The sequence below is a fragment of the Delphinus delphis genome, chromosome 14, assembly GCF_949987515.2.
Source record: "Delphinus delphis chromosome 14, mDelDel1.2, whole genome shotgun sequence".
Lineage (NCBI taxonomy): Eukaryota > Metazoa > Chordata > Mammalia > Artiodactyla > Delphinidae > Delphinus > Delphinus delphis.
This window is the reverse complement of record NC_082696.1, coordinates 63,759,390-63,777,230: the sequence shown is the minus strand read 5'-3', so window position 1 is coordinate 63,777,230 and position 17,841 is coordinate 63,759,390. Positions and strand designations below refer to the sequence as shown.

General features: G+C 38.2%; 1 pseudogene; it reads left to right on the top strand.

Moving 5' to 3' along the window:
* Positions 1-14,150: 14,150 nt before the first annotated feature.
* On the top strand, positions 14,151-14,896 carry LOC132437168 (DNA replication complex GINS protein PSF2 pseudogene; annotated as a pseudogene).
* Positions 14,897-17,841: the final 2,945 nt, after the last annotated feature.

Below are 17,841 nucleotides of genomic sequence, written 5' to 3'. Positions count from 1 at the left end.
AGATGTCGAGATGAGATCCTCCTGGATAATTGGGCCCAAAATCCAATGACAGTTTCCTTCTAAGAGACACAAAGGAGAGACACACAGAGAAAAAAGAAGTTATGTGAAGATAGTGGCAGAGACTGAAGTTATGAAGCCATGGAAGTTAAGAAACTCCTGGAGCCACCAGAAGCTGGAAGAGGGAAGAAAAGTTTCTCTCCTGGAGACTTCAGGAGAGAACAAAGCTCTGTGATAACAGAACACAAATCTACCAGTTTCAGACTTCTGGCCTCCAGAATGGTGAGGAAACAAATTTCAGTTGTTTTAAGCCAAGCAGTTTGTGGTATTTGTTACAGCAGCCCTAGGAAATTAATACACCTTCCAACCTAAATAGTGTCCCAAAATTAATTTACATGGGTTTTTTTTTGCAGTAAGCTCAGCCTTTCCTAAAGCCAACACCAATAAATGCCAACACCTGCACTAACCCGTCTCCATGCCAACAACTTCAGGAACCCTTCCAACACCAACACCTGCACCACTCAGGATGCTCTTCTCCAACAGGGATGAGCCAGCCCATCAGCAAACTAATTCAAGCAATTGGTTAATGGGTATAGCTACATCAATTGATTCATTACTGTGCTACCTTTTTCAGATGACATAATTAGAAACGAGACCTTTCTAACGGTCCCATTTTCACTGTATTAACAGACTCAGAGCAGGTCAGTGTTTAATGAACTCAGCTCTCACCACTTTGCAGAAGATGAATGAAAGAAAATATTTCAGTAACAGAAACATATTGTCTGGACTTCCCTGGTGGCACAGTGGTTAAGAATCCGCCTGCCAATGCAGGGGACACGGGTTCGAGCCCTGGTCCGAGAAGATCCCACATGCCGTGGAGCAAATAAGCCCGTGTGCCACAACTACTGAGGCTGTGCTCTAGAACCTGTGAGCCACAACTACTGAGCCCACGTGCCACAACTACAGAAGCCCGGGTGCCTGGAGCCTGTACTCCGCAACAAAAGAAGCCACCACAATGAGAAGCCTGCGCACCTCAACGAAGAGTAGCCCCTGCTCGCCGCAACTAGAGAAAGCCTGCGCGCATCAGTGAAGACCAAACACAGCCAAAAGTAAATAAATAAATAAAAATTTATTAAAAAAAAAAAACATATTGTCTGAAAGGAAGTTGCGACAAGAGTAGAGAATGAGAAAAACAAGGCGGATACTGATTGAAAGCTTGCAAAGTAGTGTTTTCCAGAGTGTGGTACAAAGAACAATAGTTTTAGAAAAAGTTCTCCAGGAAAAGTGGTTGTCTGGTCAATTAAGTTAATCTGTAATACTCTACTTTGAAAGTAAAAATATATAATGATTTCAAAATGTTATGTTGTTTAAAAATAAGAGGGAAAATAGAGAGAGAGACAGAGAAAGACAGAGAGAGACAGAGACTCAGCTTGATCATCCCAGTACATATAGTGGTTACTAGTTTGGGTTATTGTATCAAAGTAGAAAAACTTTGCAGTAACATAGACAAATCTGTTTCTAATCCACTACTTAACTAGTTAAGTAATCTTCAGCAAATTACTTAGTAGTTTTAGTTTCCTCACACGTAAAATAAGGAAATAATGCCTATTAAGTTATCTTGTAATCATTTGTTATAATTCATGTGAAACACCTGTACTTCTTAAATGAGATGTTTCCTATAGCCATAAATTCTCCGTAAATGGTTACTATTATGTTTTGTTATTTTTGTGGTTATTATGGTGGTCAGTACCACCATATGGTAGCCAGCATCCCCGCTGCCACCCATTACATGCACGGAAATGCAATTATCTGTAAGAATATTGCTTCAAAATAAAAATAATAAAAATAATCCCAGCAGAGATAGCAAAGTAGAGAGGGCTATTGGTTCAGCAGTGGAAAACTCCTCAGAAAACTGAAGGAATTTATTAACATATCTAAAGAAAGCATCAATCTATCAAATAGGGCACTGCGCAGCCTGGAAAGCAGGAAAAGGAGTAAGACTAAGTTTGGCACTGATGTCCAAAGGTCCTCAAGTATTCTGGTGCTTGAGGCAAAGTCAACCTGACTGTTGAAATGACTGTGGAGTCATAGCCTTAAAATTGTCCTAAAATGACTTAAAATGTCTTTGTCCTTTTGACAAAATGGTCCTTAGTTGTAAATGTTTGTATCAAGCTACCAACCTACCTTATCCCGGTACCGTTAAATACTGGATTTATCTAACTTCCTGTACTGAGTTGAATGGTGTGCCCCCAAATTTCATATCCACTTGGAGTCTGTGAAGGTGATCTTATGTGAAAATAGGGTCTTTGCTGAGGTAATCAAGTTAAAATAAGGTTATCTGGATTAGGCTGGGCCCCAACTCCAATAGGATTGGTTTCCTTTAAGAAAAGGGAAATTTAGACACAGAAACACATAGGGAGAACTCCATGTGACAATGGGGCAGATGTCAGCAATGCAGCTACAAGCCAAGGAACAGCAATAACTGCCAAACCCGAGAAACGAGGAAGAGGCAAAAAAAAAAAAAAAAAAAAAAAAAACCACACAAAAAAACAAAAAAACCCAGCTTTTCCTGGAGCCTACAGGGTGTATGGCCCTGCCTACACCTTCATTTCAAATTTCTAGACTACAAAACTAACTAGACTAAATTTGTGATAATCTGTTACAGGAGCCCTGAGAAAGCACATCCTGTTCATCAAGTAGTTCTCTGGACAAATTTCCCAAGTAAGTAAACATATATGTGGAAATATTAATACTTAAGTACACATACATTTTTCCAGTTCCTTTCTCTATGATAACTGTTTTGTATTTGCAAATTTGTATTATAGCTTTTTTCCATCAACCTTATGAACTTTTTTTTTTTTTTTTTTTTTGCGGTACGCGGGCCTCTCACTGTTGTGGCCTCTCCTGTTGAGAAGCACAGGCTCCGGACGCGCAAGCCCAGCGGCCATGGCTCACGGGCCCAGCCACTCCGTGGCATCTGGGGTCTTCCCGGACCGGGGCACGAACCCATGTCCCCTGCAGTGGCAGGCGGACTCTCAACCACTGCGCCACCAGGGAAGCCCTACCTTATGAACTTTTTAAACACAATCTGCCACTGAAAGATAAACCTGCTCTTATAGGATGTGGACAGTAACAGGTTTCTGAAGGTACTATCCTATGGCAGGAGATAATGTATGAAGCCCCTCTTTAGAGCCTCTAGGGCTTGTGGTCTTGCTCTTGCTGATCCCAGTTCTCTGCTTGACACCATATGCCCCTCCTGATACCTTTGTTGGCAGAGCAGCAAAGAATTTTTCTTTAATAATATTTTATTGCTACTTTCCCACTCAGAACTCCCAGATGGGTTTAATTAGCACTGATGTACTGAAAAAGTGCTAAGTGACAAAGAAGTCACAAAAATAGTAACACAAACAAATAAATGTTAACATTGGTCAACTTAATCAGACATTTGAGAATATAAGATTTCTTTTTCTAAAAGCCTATGCTTTATATCTCCAAGAAATAATGTACATTTTGATATTTTGGACATAGCTGAGATGATGAAATTAAGAAACAGTTATACCAACATTTCAGTGGACAACTTTCAGATGAAACACACCAAAATAATACAAATATATTAGAATTTTGCCATAAATTTCCCAAAGAATCACTCTCACAGTATTATTATATGGAAAATATTTTTCATTCATTAATGTATTCATTCAATCAATTAAGAGACATTTCTTGAGCACTTATGATAGGCCAAGAAATATGCTAAGTGCTGGAAATACAAAATAAATAGGATATATGATCCATGCCTTCAAAGAACTTATTCTCATAGGGGAGACAGACACAAACAGATAATTACAGTAGATTGATTTGAGTGCTCTTATAAAGGTATAAACAAAGTCCTGTTATTTCCCTGAAAAAGAGAGCTAATAACTTCTTGAGGGAGGCAGGAACTGCTCATTTAGTTTCCTGGCAACATTATGCTAAACAGCAAGTATAATAGGGCCTATTGGCCAACATATCTATACATTCTAACTAATTTATTTAAATCAATATTAGTCATAGCCTTTCGAATGAATCAAGTTCTGAGCATTTGTTTTTTAATTAAAAAATAAATACCAGTAAAATTCGCATCAATTAAACCAAACTTCAGGGCTTCCCTCATGGTGCAGTGGTTAAGAATCCGCCTGCCAACGCAGGGCACACGGGTTCGATCCCTGGTCTGGGAAGATCACACATGCCACAGAGCAACTAAGCCCATGCGTCACAGCTACAGAACCTGTGCTCTCTAGCTGGCAAGCCACTACTACTGAAGCCTGCACGCCTAGAGCCTGTGCTCCGCAAGAAGAGAAGCCACTGCAGTAAGAAGCCTGCTCTCTGCAATGAAGAGTAACCCCCACTTGCCACAACTAAAAAAAAAGAAAGCCCACATGCAGCAACGAAGACCCAACACAGCCAAAAATAAATAAATAAATACATTTATTTATTTAAAAAAAATAGATAAACTTCATTTCCATGCTCATCATTTTCTAAGAAAATCTCTGATAACTCAGTTGATTTATCTCATCAATAAATATTTTGCCCTGCATGCACATAGATTTCCTTTACCAAATAAGTTAGAAAGTGAAGCAAGGGACTTCCAGTTTCAGTCCTGATGTGTAAAAAGCTTAAAAGTTATAACTGCCATTCTCATAGCAAGTAAAATCTGAAAAAAACAAAAATCAACAACTCTTCTTTAAACTATAAAAGAACTGAGACTGTTAGGCAAACCACCATCCACCCCAAAATCTGGAGAGACAGGTGGATAGTAGCCAAGATATGTTTACTTGGAACAGAAACTATAAACTGGTAGGAATACTTGAAGGTAATTTTGACAAATTGCTGAGAATAAGTGTCAAACTGAGAAACTACTGAGGACCACTCACAGGAAGCAAACATATGTGTGTGGGGGTTTTACCTTCAGGAATCTCACCAGGTTCTCATGGTGAAGAGCCAAGAAAAATCCAAATCTCTGGACCTGCTCTGAAAGACACGTCAAAAGAAGTTCTTCAGGGAGAAGAAAAATGATAGAGTTCAGGAACTCATATCTACACAAACAAAAAGGAGTATTAGAGAAGGAATGAATGAAGATAAAATATAATTTAAAATAATTTTCCTTCTTACTTGCTCTAAAAGATAGCCATTTGTTTGAAGTATAATAATAACAATATTGGTGATTATAGCATGTGCAAAAGTGAAATGGATGTCAGGAATTTCTTAAGGTATGTGGGGCTGGGGATTGGGCATATTCTATTATGAGGTATTTGTCTTACCTAAGAAGTGATATAGCATTATTTCAATGTGGACTGAATCAGTTGTAAATGTATATTTCAAACAGCAGGGCAAAGACTAAAATATCTTTGAAAGAAGTATAATCGATATGCTAAGAGAAGAGATAAAATGAATCACATAAAATGCTCAATTAAAACAAGAGAAGGAAGGAAAAGAGAATAAAGAAGAAGCAAAGAATAACTGCAGCAAATAAAAAACAATTACAAACATTAGATATTAATCAAGCTATATCATAATCACATTAAATGTGAATGTTCGAACTACACCAATCACAAGGCAGAAACCGTCAGAATGGATAAAAGAAAAAGACCCAACTGTATACCATCTATAAAATCCCACTTTAAATATAAAGATTTGGATAGGTTAAAAAGTAAATGGATAGATTAAGTTATATTATATTAACACTAATCAAAAAAAGGTGGAGTAACTACATTAATTTGTGACAAAACAAACTTCAGAGCAAGGAAAATTATCAGGGATAAAGAGAGATATTATGTAATGATAAAGATGGCAATTCTCCAAGAAAATATTATTAATGGATTAATAACAAGAAAAGAAAACTACAAGTCAATATCTCTTATGAACATAGATGCAAAAATCTTTAACAAAATATTAACAAAAATAATCCCACAATGAATAAAAACAATTATACACCACAACCAAGAAGGAATTATTCCAGGTATATGAGGCTGATTCACCCTTTGGAAATCAAATAATGTAATCCACTACATCAACATGCTAAAAAAAATCATATGAACATATCAGTTGATAAAGACAAAGCATCTGACAGCATCCAACACCTAATCATGATGAAAACTCTCAGCAAAGTAGGAATAGAAGGAATACAGTGAAACTTCCTTAACTTGATGAAGAACATTTATTAAAACAAACAAACAAAATCCAGCTAACTTCATCATACTTAATGGTGAGAGACTGGATGTTTTTCCTCTAAAGTTGGGAACAAGGTAAGGATGTCCCTTCTTTCGAATTCTATTCAAAATCATACTAGAAGCCCTAGCAAGTGCATTAAGACAAGAAATTGAAATAACAATCTATACAAATTGGATAGGAAGAAATAAAATGGTCTTTGTGCACAGACGACATGATTGTTTATATAGAAAATTCCAAGGAGTGAACAAAACAAAACTTGGAACTAATAAGCTTACAGAATACAAGATTAATATACAAAATACTGGGAAAAATATTTGCAAAACAACACATATCTGATAAAGGACTTATATCCGAACTATACAAAGAATTCTAAAACTCTACAATAAAAAAATACAAACTAATTTTAAAATGGGCAATAAATATCAATAGATATCTCACCAAAGAAGATCTACAGATGGCAAATAAGCATATGAAAGCTGTTCAACATTATTTGTCATAACCTTCTGAAAAAGAATCAGGCAGTTGCAAATTAAATTAAGCAATTGCAAATTAAAACAACAATGAGCTATCACTACACACTTACCAGAATGGCTACAATTTAAAAAAATGACAATACCAACTGCTGAATAGGCTATGGAACAGGAACTTTCATTCTTTGCTAGTGGGGATGCAAAATGCTATAGCTACTATGGGAGATAGTTTGGAAGTTTCTTACAAAACAACACATTGTCTTACCACATGTTCTAGTAGTCACACTCCTAGATATTTACTTAACTGATCTGAAAACGAATGTCCACAAAAAAACGTGTATGTGAAGGTTTATAGTAGCTTTATTCATAATTTCAAAAGTTGGAGGCAACCAATGTCTCCTTCAGCAGGTCAACGGGTAAACAAACTATGTACATCTATACAGTGGAATATTATTCAACAATTAAATATAGAGTTATCAAGCCATGAAAATACGCAGAGGAAACTTAAATGTATATTGCTAAGTGAAAGAAGCCAGTCTGAAAAAATTTCAAATTGATGATTCCAATTCTATGACATTCTGGAAAAAGCAAAATTATAGACAGTGAGATCGATGATTGCCAGGAGTTTGGTGGAGAGGTGTTGAATAATAAAGCACAGAGGATTTTTTAGGGTGGTGAAAGTATTCTCTGTGATTTGTCAAGTTCCGTAGAACTTTATAGACAAAAAGTGAACTTTAACTTATCTAAAATCCTTTAGGAGATTGGGGGCTCTTAGAAAGGACTGCAGACTGTTATCAGATAAACTTACATTACTACATTACATTACTAAGGGAGTTGGGGGCAGGGGAAGGTGATGACCTACATAACTGGAAATGAGTGGATTCTTTGACTGTCTTCCATCTGATAAAGTTGTTTTCCATGGAGGTGCAAGTTAACAATTATGATGCTGCTATACATGTATCCTGGAATTGAACAATTATGTCAATGAATGGTGTATGATGAGAGTCAGATTTCTCACTGTTCAAGTAGGAGTTTACATACAAGCAAGGAAGGAGGTTAGAATGATCCATGTGGCAACAGACAGGAGACATCAGGATGAACTCATAGTTAGCTTAATATAGATACAGATGATTACATATAGAAATATTTACAGATATATGTATATACACAGGTTCGTATACTCACATATATTTCTTTTTTCTGTCAACTAAGAAGGCCTAAAGCAATCACATCACAATAGCAATGAGCATACCTAACATACGGATCTTGGTTTCAAAAACCTTTCTCCAGCCAAAGGAACCAGCAAAACTTGCATAAATGGCAGATTCCAGGACTGGGGCAGGAAATATACGAGTCTGGCATATCTTGTAGAGCCCAAAAGTAAGTCCTCAGAAAAACTTCACCATGATGGGGGCATGTCAAAGGGATATAGGAATCGACTGAAAGAGCTCCCAGTAGCCCCAGAAGGAACAATTTGATAAACAAAATATTTAAAGTAGTATAAAATACATTTCCATGAGGCTATGTTGATATTAATAAGTAATTGAATAAGTAAATGGAAGGGAAAGAAGAAACAAATTTTCCATGCAGAAGAATTACAGATAATTTATGAGATACTCTGCCCTAGAGGAAGGGCACATAACTTTCTACCCCTTCAGTGTGGACTGGGCATAATGACTTCCTTTCAATGAGTACAGTAGGGAAAGAGGGGTTACTAACTTCACAGTGGAGAAACCTGACAAACACTACCTCAGCCAGGTGATCAAGGTCAACATCAATAGTGATAAATTGTGTTGATAGTATGTATTATTGATACAGTCTGATGAAAATGGCACTTTACCTCTGTGGTCTTCCTCCTAAAAGCCCATACTCCAATCTCATCATTAGAAAAACATCAGACAAATTCCAGTAGAAGGGCGTTCTACTGCCTGACTAATATTCCACAAAACTGTCAAGGTCATCAAAACTAGCAAATTCTGAGGAACTGTCACAGTCAAAAGGAGTCTAAAGAGACATGACAACTAAATGCACTGTAGTATCCTGGATGGTGCCCTGGAACAGAAAAAGAACCTTAGCTAAAACTAAGGGACTCCAAATGATATGGACTTTAGTTAACAATAAGGTCAAGATTGGTTCATTAGGTGTAGCAAATGTATCATGATAACATAAGATGTTAATAATATGTGAAACTGGATATGGGGTGCATGGGAATTCTCTGTACTATCTTCTCAATTTTTCTTTAAATCTAAACTGTTGTAAAAAATAAAGTCTACTAAAAAAGAAGAAAGAAACCCACTCCTAATCATAAGAAAAGACACTACAATTATTCTAATTTTTAAAAAGTGAAACAAGGATTATACCATATGCTTTTGAGTTCTCAATGCTTTTCTACTTTGGGGAGTTCTCCCCCTCCAAATATTCCAGCAATACAGGAACATTCTCAACTGTTCCAGTCAAAAATAGTAACTTTCAAAAATGGTGAAAATCAGTCACTTTCAGTCAGCTTGACTGTCAACATAACAAGAAAACACAGCAGGTTAGAATTAGAATATCTCTTTCTCCACCTTGAGTATGTGAAAAATATACCCGTCTTTATTTTCCATAGTAATCTTGGGTGTTTTTATCTAGACATGTGTTAACTGTGTAAGATAAACGAAGGGTGGCAGAAAATAAAGGCTTTAAGTTTAGTTGCACATCAAATAGTCCCCAGACATAGTCATTAATAACAAGATGCTTGAAGTTTAATCAACCATAGTTGCACTTCTATTCTTTTTTCATTGTAAGGATATGTTTTACAAAATCTACTTAGAATAAGAAGAAATGGTTAAAAAATAAAATCAGTTTAAAACACTTAAGAGAAAAAGACTTAAAAAATAATATGTGGCTTCACACTTAACATCAATTGTTTAGTTAAAAACAACGTTAATAAGTTATAATTATCAGTAACTGATAGAGTGATAAAATAAGCTATTAAAGAAATTTACTGCATATTAATCTTTAGATAAAATACTACATATTTTCAGCAATCCATTTTCTTATTATTCTAATAACATACAAGCTAAGAGGCTTTTCAGGAGCCATAACTGTATAGATATTCAATTACATTATTTTAAAGAGGAAGCTGAGGTAAATTGCTCCTTATGTCTCCTTTCTCTGACTGCATCCAAAGTCTATGCATTTTGAGGCCCAATTCTCCATCCACTTAATCCACAATTATTTGTTTAAATGCTCTAGCATTAATTGAATTCCTAAGCTCTTACAGCTTGTAGCAGTCATCCTGGAAATTGCTATGCCTTATTAGGTATTATATTGTATAGCACTATTTTAATTTTTAGAAATTATATCACTTTTTAGCCAATTGTAAATTCTCAGAAGATCAGAACCATGTGAAATACTTCTTTGATCTAGCTTCCATTACCCAATAAAGTGCCAAACACATACTGGGCATTAAAGAAATACTTTTTGATTAATGAAATGATGTGATCTAATCTACTCATTGAAGGAAGAATTTGTAAACATCAATGTTTAGTAATATATTGGCTTTATCTAAAACTAAATCATGGTTGAAAATGTTTTGCTAAGTTCCTTAATGGAATATCTTCTCTTTTTATTTTAGCAAAACTCAAATCATGTTTGAATATTTTCTTATCATTTTAACATAGAAAAGTGTATCATATAAATAAGATGTTGCATTTAAAGAACATCTTTTTGATGAACAAGTTAAATATTAACAAAAACAACTATGTAACAGACAATAAATAAAGGCTTTATATAGACTATGTTCTCTGACAATTATGCAATAAAATTAGAAATCAGTAGTAAAAGGAGTAAAAATATTCATGTCTCTGATCACCACTTTCCCGTAAAGGTAGATTATTTTTACCAAACCTCCTACTAGAAACAACTAAAAATAAAGGATAAAGTAAAAGAATAATCTTCATAAAGGCAGCACAAATCTGATGAAATATTAAGGAATTCCCAGCCTGCAATCTAAGAACAGGAGGGGAAAAGGAAGATTCTAATCCACCCTGCCATAAGGCATTTGCTCTGGCTAAACCTAGCTATGGCCTGGAAGGACCCTGAAAAGTCTAGGGACACCCATGGTGAGGACTTTGATTCGTGAGCCTACGATGTTGATTTGTGACACTAAAGGCTACACGGTTAGAGTAAGGTGAACCTAAAGTAAACCCTCTGTCACTTTGCAAGGGAGTAGGGAAGGAATCCATCCTTGAGTGCCTGTAAACACATGTAACTGTCATAGTGTTATAGAGCTCCACTTGCCTTTGTTGGGAATGTCCCCAAATAATCACAAACTGTAATTTAGATTAACATGATCCTGAACTGTTAGCGCCAGTGAGCTCTGGGAAGGAATGAATGTACTCCTTCTGGAGGACACCATCTCTATTTTGCCCTTTCTTGTGAGAATGCTCCCAAGAAACATTTTATGATAAACTGAAAAATAACCAAGCTGGCAAGATAATAAGGCAACATGTATAAAGTTTATCAGAAACAACAGAAAACAGAAGCAGAACAAAAAACTTCAGATAATTAACTTAGATGCGGAGCATTAAAAAAAAAAAGGAAGAGAAACAGAAAAAAAAGAAAAATAGGCTTACTTCATTATTAGAATAAAAATAAGCTTGGCAGAATCAGCATGTAATAGGAAATTATTTTTAAAATTAATGCATACAGTATTGAGAGATCATTACAGTAAATGGGGTGAAAAATATAACAACTGAAATTTGAAACTCAGTGAATGAGTGTGGCAGCAGATTAGCCACAAAAAGAGAGAATTAGCAAAATGGAAGTGGAGGCAAAAGAATTCTGAAAGTAGTGCAGAGAGAAAAAAAATGGTAGGAAACATAAGAAAGAGTTTAAGAGGTACAGATGAAGAGTTAGAAGGTCTAAAATATATTTAATTTGCATTCCAAGGTATGGGGGTACAAGTTCAGGGTACAAGAGTAGAGAGGACCAAGGGCACAGAGAGAAAAGCTCTGAGCCAAGGAGCAAGGCTTTGTATTTACTCCCAGTATCAGGGGGCATGACAGTGACTTGTGACTCAATGAAACAAACTCCTGATGTTTTCACCTCATCCAAAGCCTTATCTAGGGTAGCAAGGTCATTATTACTGACCCCATCAATTTTGAGGTCTCCTATCTCAGCAGTCACATTGCTTTCTGGGTTGGCTCATGAGGTCTGTATGACTGATTTGGGCTTGCACAGTGGCAACTATTTTTAGGAGTCCATCTTTTTTTTTTAATTGAAGTGTAGTTAATTTACAATGTTGTGTTAGTTTTAAGTGTACTGCAAAGTTATTCAGTTTTATATATATATAAATATATATATAAATATATATAATGTATTTTATATAAATACATATAATATATATATGTATAATATATATACATATATTCTTTTTCAGATTTAAGATTTAGGAATCCATCTTAACTCTTGCCCACTAAGCTTTAAGTTGGGCTGTCTCTACTCTAGGAAGTTTTCCAGGTTTGCAAGGCTGATTGAATTAGTTTATCTACATTCCTTTGAGTCAGTTTCTTATTTTCTGATGGGTCACCTTTATCAGCATTATTAAAACAATCTTCACCGTAAGAGGCCAAACACCAGCCAATGCTCCATCTATAATTTCCCATGGGAATTGATCTCTCTCATGGATTTCTTCTGAAAGTGCCAAAGCTCTCTTACAGCAGCCAAGATCCACTGCAAAAAATAAAAACCCTGATGCCAAATGAATTTAAGTTTGGCATCATAGACTGTAGGAGGGGCTGAGCTGTAAGAAGGCTAGGCTGTTACCATCCTTCTTAACAAGCCTTATGTGCCTGGTCCCCTCATCTCCCAAGCAAACCAGCCAAGATTCAAATGATTTGCTCGGTTTTGCAACAGAGGTCATGAATATCCCTTGTTTCACCTGTGTGGGTGCACATCTCTATAACTGTTTTCTTAGAGGGTCAGAAATATCTGCCCTCTGCCACCCTCAAACAAATCTTAGTCTCAGTTGTTACAATGGGAAAGACCTGAGGCTGACTGCCGGATTGGTAAGGAAGTCCTCCCCCAGCCCCAGCTGAGAAGACAGTTGGCAACACCCAGACAGTGTTTGGGCATCTATCTGTATTTGAACCTTCTTCCTGGTACTCTTCTTGCAACCACCTCTCCAGTTCTTCCTCATCAACAGGCAATAAAGCAGAGGACCATTCATTGCCCAGTTGACCATATGATTTTGTCAACATGTCACTACTGAGTCCCATGAATTTTATTCAAATCCCATTAGTTAGCCCACAAGGTCCATTTCTTTCCTCTTCCAAAAGGCCAGATCCCTGTAAGCATATCACCTATGTTGCCAAAAACCATCAACAAATCTCTGAGAGGTCAGCTAGTCTGCCAAGCTTCATGGATGCTGGCAGATGACACAAGGCAGAGATCAAAGGTGAGTTTATTGCAAATGCAGTACCAAAGTATCAGCATTTATACCATTTTTCTGAGCTCCAGTTCTTACAAGCTGACATGAATTTGGGCCATATCGTGACATGAATTGGGCCTTGTATGACAGGAGAAGGACTCCGAGCTTTGGGAACCTAAATATTTTACACTGGACAGTGAGCACAGATGCCCTTTTTTCTAGAAAGAAATGACCATCTCTATCTTCCAGGGCCGTAAGCACACCTGTTACTTGCTTCAGAGGGAGACATTAACTCTACCATCCAAGTTTATTCTCTATAAAAATATCATTTAAAAGATCACCTGGGGAGGGCTTTCCTGGTGGCACAGTGGTTGAGAATCTGCCTGCCAATGCAGGGGACACGGGTTCAAACCCTGGTCCGGGAAGATCCCACATGCCACAGAGCACGTAAGCCCATGGACCACAACTACTGAGCCTGAGCTCTAGAGCCCGTGAGCCACAACTACTGAGCCAGCATGCCTAGAGTCCCTGCTCTGCAACAAGAGAAGCCACCGCAATGAGAAGCCCGCGCACCGCAACAAAGAGTAGTCCCCGCTGGCCGCAGCTAGAGAAAGCCCACGCACAGCAACGAAGACCCCACACAGCCAAAAAATAAATAAGTAGATAAAAGATCATCTGGAACAAAGGGCAGTCAGTGCCCCTGCTTGCAAGATGTACAGAAAAAAAAAAAAAAAGAGAGAGAGACCCATGTAGAATTATCTCCCAATATATCACAAGTTAAAGAAGAAAATTTGAGGAATAAATTGTTTTACTCCATTAATTTTTACCACCAGAGAGCTGTTGTACCACTCTTTCTGTTAGAATTATTTGGTGGTACCCTGAATCACATGCACTTAACTATAACATGCAATGTGCAAATATGTTTTTTCATATTTTTTTCAAAAAAAAAAAAGCTTGAAGCCCCTTTTGGAACGAAGGTTCTTCCGAGGTGGCTAAATAGTATCCATTATCTAAATCAAATATTTTAAAAAGGGAAGGGAAGGAGGAAGTAAAAGAATAGTATAATGAGGTGGGGGGTGGGGTGGGCCCTGCGCTGTGGAGGGAAAGTGGCGGGAAAGCTCCTCCCGGAGCCTGGGGCGCTGGAGGCGCCGCCGCGGACGCAGCTGACGCAGTTTCTGGCCGAGAAGCTGGTCACCATTATCCCGAACTTCAGTCCGGACAAGATCTTCTAACTGGGGGCGACCTGGGGCTCTTCCACCCTGACTCACCAGTAGAGGTGGCCCTGTGGCTGGCGATCGACCCGACACCAAGATGGATGCGTTGGCTGCTTCCTCAGGAGTGGAGGGAGGTGGGAAAGTTGGAGAAGATGAGGGATCAGGAAGAAAAAGGAAGAAACGTTTCCCTCTACGCCTAGCCCTTAGTCCAAGGAACTTACCAAACTCCTGTTAAATCAGGCTCCGGACAACATCCCCAAGGCGCATGAGATCCGGACCCCGATGGAGGACGCGCAGGACAGTCGCGTAGCCAAGCTCCCGTGTGTGCTGACGCCTTCGTGACACAGCAGGCGGCCCGCGCCAGGCTGGATAACTTGACCTCGATGCAGGTCAACACCCGTGGGGCTTTCCTCCCACCAGCACTCGATCCCGTGGACGAACTCCGCACGGACCTGCAACCTTCACACAGCGCCCAGTCTCGAGACTTCCAGGCAGAGACGGGTTTGTGGAGGCCCGTGTCTGGGGCAGGAGGCCCGCCAGCGGTGTGTGAGCGCTCAGGACGCGATCAAGGGACGCCGATTCCTGGGAGTTCTTGAACCGCTTTTGAACGTCTGAAAAAAAGTGCAGTGGAGCAAGGAATGGATTTATAACATTGTTAGACAGCAACGGGCTTGTGGTGACTTTCTGTAATTCCACATCTGTATCTTGGAGCCAGCTGTCCTTTTACAAAGGAAAGAAAAAAACTTTGGCAAAATAAGCGGTTTTCCCCGGCGGAAGCTCCAGTCTCCTGATCAGAACTGCCATGCGCAGGTGAGTGTTCGGTGACTTCACGTGTTGCTTTTAAAAGATGGAGGTATAGCAGGAGTGCGGAAGTGGCTAGGCCTTTTTTTTTTTCTTTCCTTTTTTGTTTCCTTCTTGAACCTGATCCCTTGGGCTAAATTTAGAGTCTCCTACAAAGGTGGTTCATCCAGAGAAAGAGAGCCATTGAGTGGGTAGTGACGGTGACCCATGTTTATCATCTAAGCCCTGATACACAATAAAGATGGCATCAAGCCAAGTCTCTATTGGGTTTTCCTGCCTAACTGTCACGTGAAAGGAGCAAGCCAGGGGGCTAGAATGACTTCTTAGACCAAACTGAGAGGTTTAGCAGGCAGCTGGAAACTTTAGACCAACACTCTGGATGTCTCTTGTTCTCTTTGCTACTTTTGGGTAAGGTCTAAAGGGTTGCTTAGCACCAAGAGGAAAGTCCGGGAAAAATTAATTCCATGTTATCAAGTGTGTGAGTGAAGACATGATGCCAGGGGGAAAAGTGAGACCTGTGACATGGTTCTTGATGGACTGAGGCAAAAGACTGTTATAGGCAGCAGAGGCTCAGTTGAGGGCAATTTTTTTTTTTTTTTTGCCCTAGGAGGAAAAGTTTCATCTGTAGCATTTTGGAATTGCTAAGTTCCTTACAGAAAGTATATTACTGAGAGAAGAAATGCTTGTCTAGTCATGCAATGAGTAGGTTCAGTAACCAGCTGGTTTTGGACGGTAGCACCATTGGTGAAAAGCAGAAGCATGCCATCTCGAGGGTTTTTTAAAGAGTCTATGTGTGTGTCAGCTGAGCCTAAAGAATATCTACTGGGATTTTCCCTTCAGTGTTTAAATTCCAAACTTACTCAAGCTACACGAGCACTATTTCTCCATTCCACATTGGTACCCAGATGTTCCTCTAACAAGCAGCTGATGGTTATTATTTGAACACTGAAGGGCCAGACATGAAGGGATTAGGACCTAAAAGACCTGGTCTCCACCGTTTAAGAGATGACAGGACTTGCCTTTTCATCTCACCCTTATGTGGAATCCTTCAGATTTAATCTGGGGAATCTTCTAGAGTGAAACCACAAGTTTTTGTGGAGGTTGAGGAGACCTGCATGTCTCAGATCTCACCCTGAAACACTTTTTTTACAATCTGTCTGAGGTACAATCGAATCTGTCTTTACACTTTACCTGTAAATCTCTGTAATTGTTGAGCTTTTATTTTTATTTTTGACTTCATTATAACATAAAAAAAAAGATTTTTCTCTTAATAGTATTATGAAATGACTGCAAGTAAAAACGTTAAACAATACAGAGATATGAATGATGGAAGAAAGTGAACACTCAGTTAGATCGGCACAATGGAGTGAGAACCAGAAATCACACAGCAAGAATACGTTTTGGCTTTGCAGCTAAAGTAGATTTTGGCAGAATTCGATTTATTACTCTGAAGTGTTCCTGTCTTTTGAAAATAAATATTGAGGATGATTCTGTAGTGTGGACTGATACAAAGGAAGTCAAATAAATTGGGAAAAAAGTAGAGATATCTCAATTTTAAGTTTAAGAGAGGCAGTATTAAAATAGTACAAACAAACAGAGGGACAATGTGCATATTGTAAGGCTAGTCTTCTTTGGGGAAAAGAATACGTGAAAAGAAAGGTGAAAAAAACCCTCTCTTTTTACTACTGGACATTTTAAAAACTAAATAACTTTATGTGACTAAAATAACCTTAACAAAGAAACTCATATACTTAAAATTAGCATGAATTTAGATTAACCTGACAACTTTAGATTCAGAAAAGTATTAAGGGCCATCACTCTGGTTGTATTCTTTTCTTCCCTTTATTTATTTATTTTTTAATTGAAGTATAGTTGATTTATAATGTATTAGTTTCAGGTGAACATCAAAGTGATTCAGTTATATACATATATATATATATAAATCTATTATTTTCAGATTCTTTTCCATTATAGGTTATTACAAGATATTGAATATAGTTCCCTGTGCTATACAGTACGTCCTTGTTGTTTACCTATTTTATATATAGTAGTGTGTATATGTCAATCCCAAACTCCTAATTTATCCCTTCCCCTTTCCCTTTCCCCTTTGGTAACCATAAGTTTGTCTTCTATGTCTGAGTGTCTGTTTCTGTTTTTTAAATAAGTTCATTTGTATCATTTTTATAGATTCCACATATAAGTGTACAATATGATATTTGTCTTTGTCTGACTTAACTTCACTTGGTTTATTTTTGTATCTGAGTTCTGAGTAATGTGAAATGACAGAGTGACAGAGACAAAAAAAAAGACGGAGGAAGAAGAGGAGGGGGAAGTGGAAGAGGGGGAGGAAGGAAGGGAAAAAGAAGACAAACAGAATAAAGGAATAAAAGAAGGACGGAAGGGAAGGGGAGAGAGAGAGAGAGCCCTTGTTTAGTGCCAAAACAAATGACCTATAATGGTGTTGCAGTTAATAAAGTTGGATAAAAAAAATTAAGTTTATTGGTAGAGTTTATAATCTTCAGAACACTAATATATGATCTGTTTGGTTGCTTTGACTATTAAGAAATAAAAACAGGGGCTTCCCTGGTGGCGCAGTGGTTGAGAGTCCACCTGCCGATGCAGGGGACACGGGTTCGTGCCCCAGTCCGGGAAGATCCCACATGCCGCGGAGCGGCTGGGCCTGTGAGCCATGGCCGCTGAGCCTGCGCGTCCGGAGCCTGTGCTCCGCAACGGGAGAGGC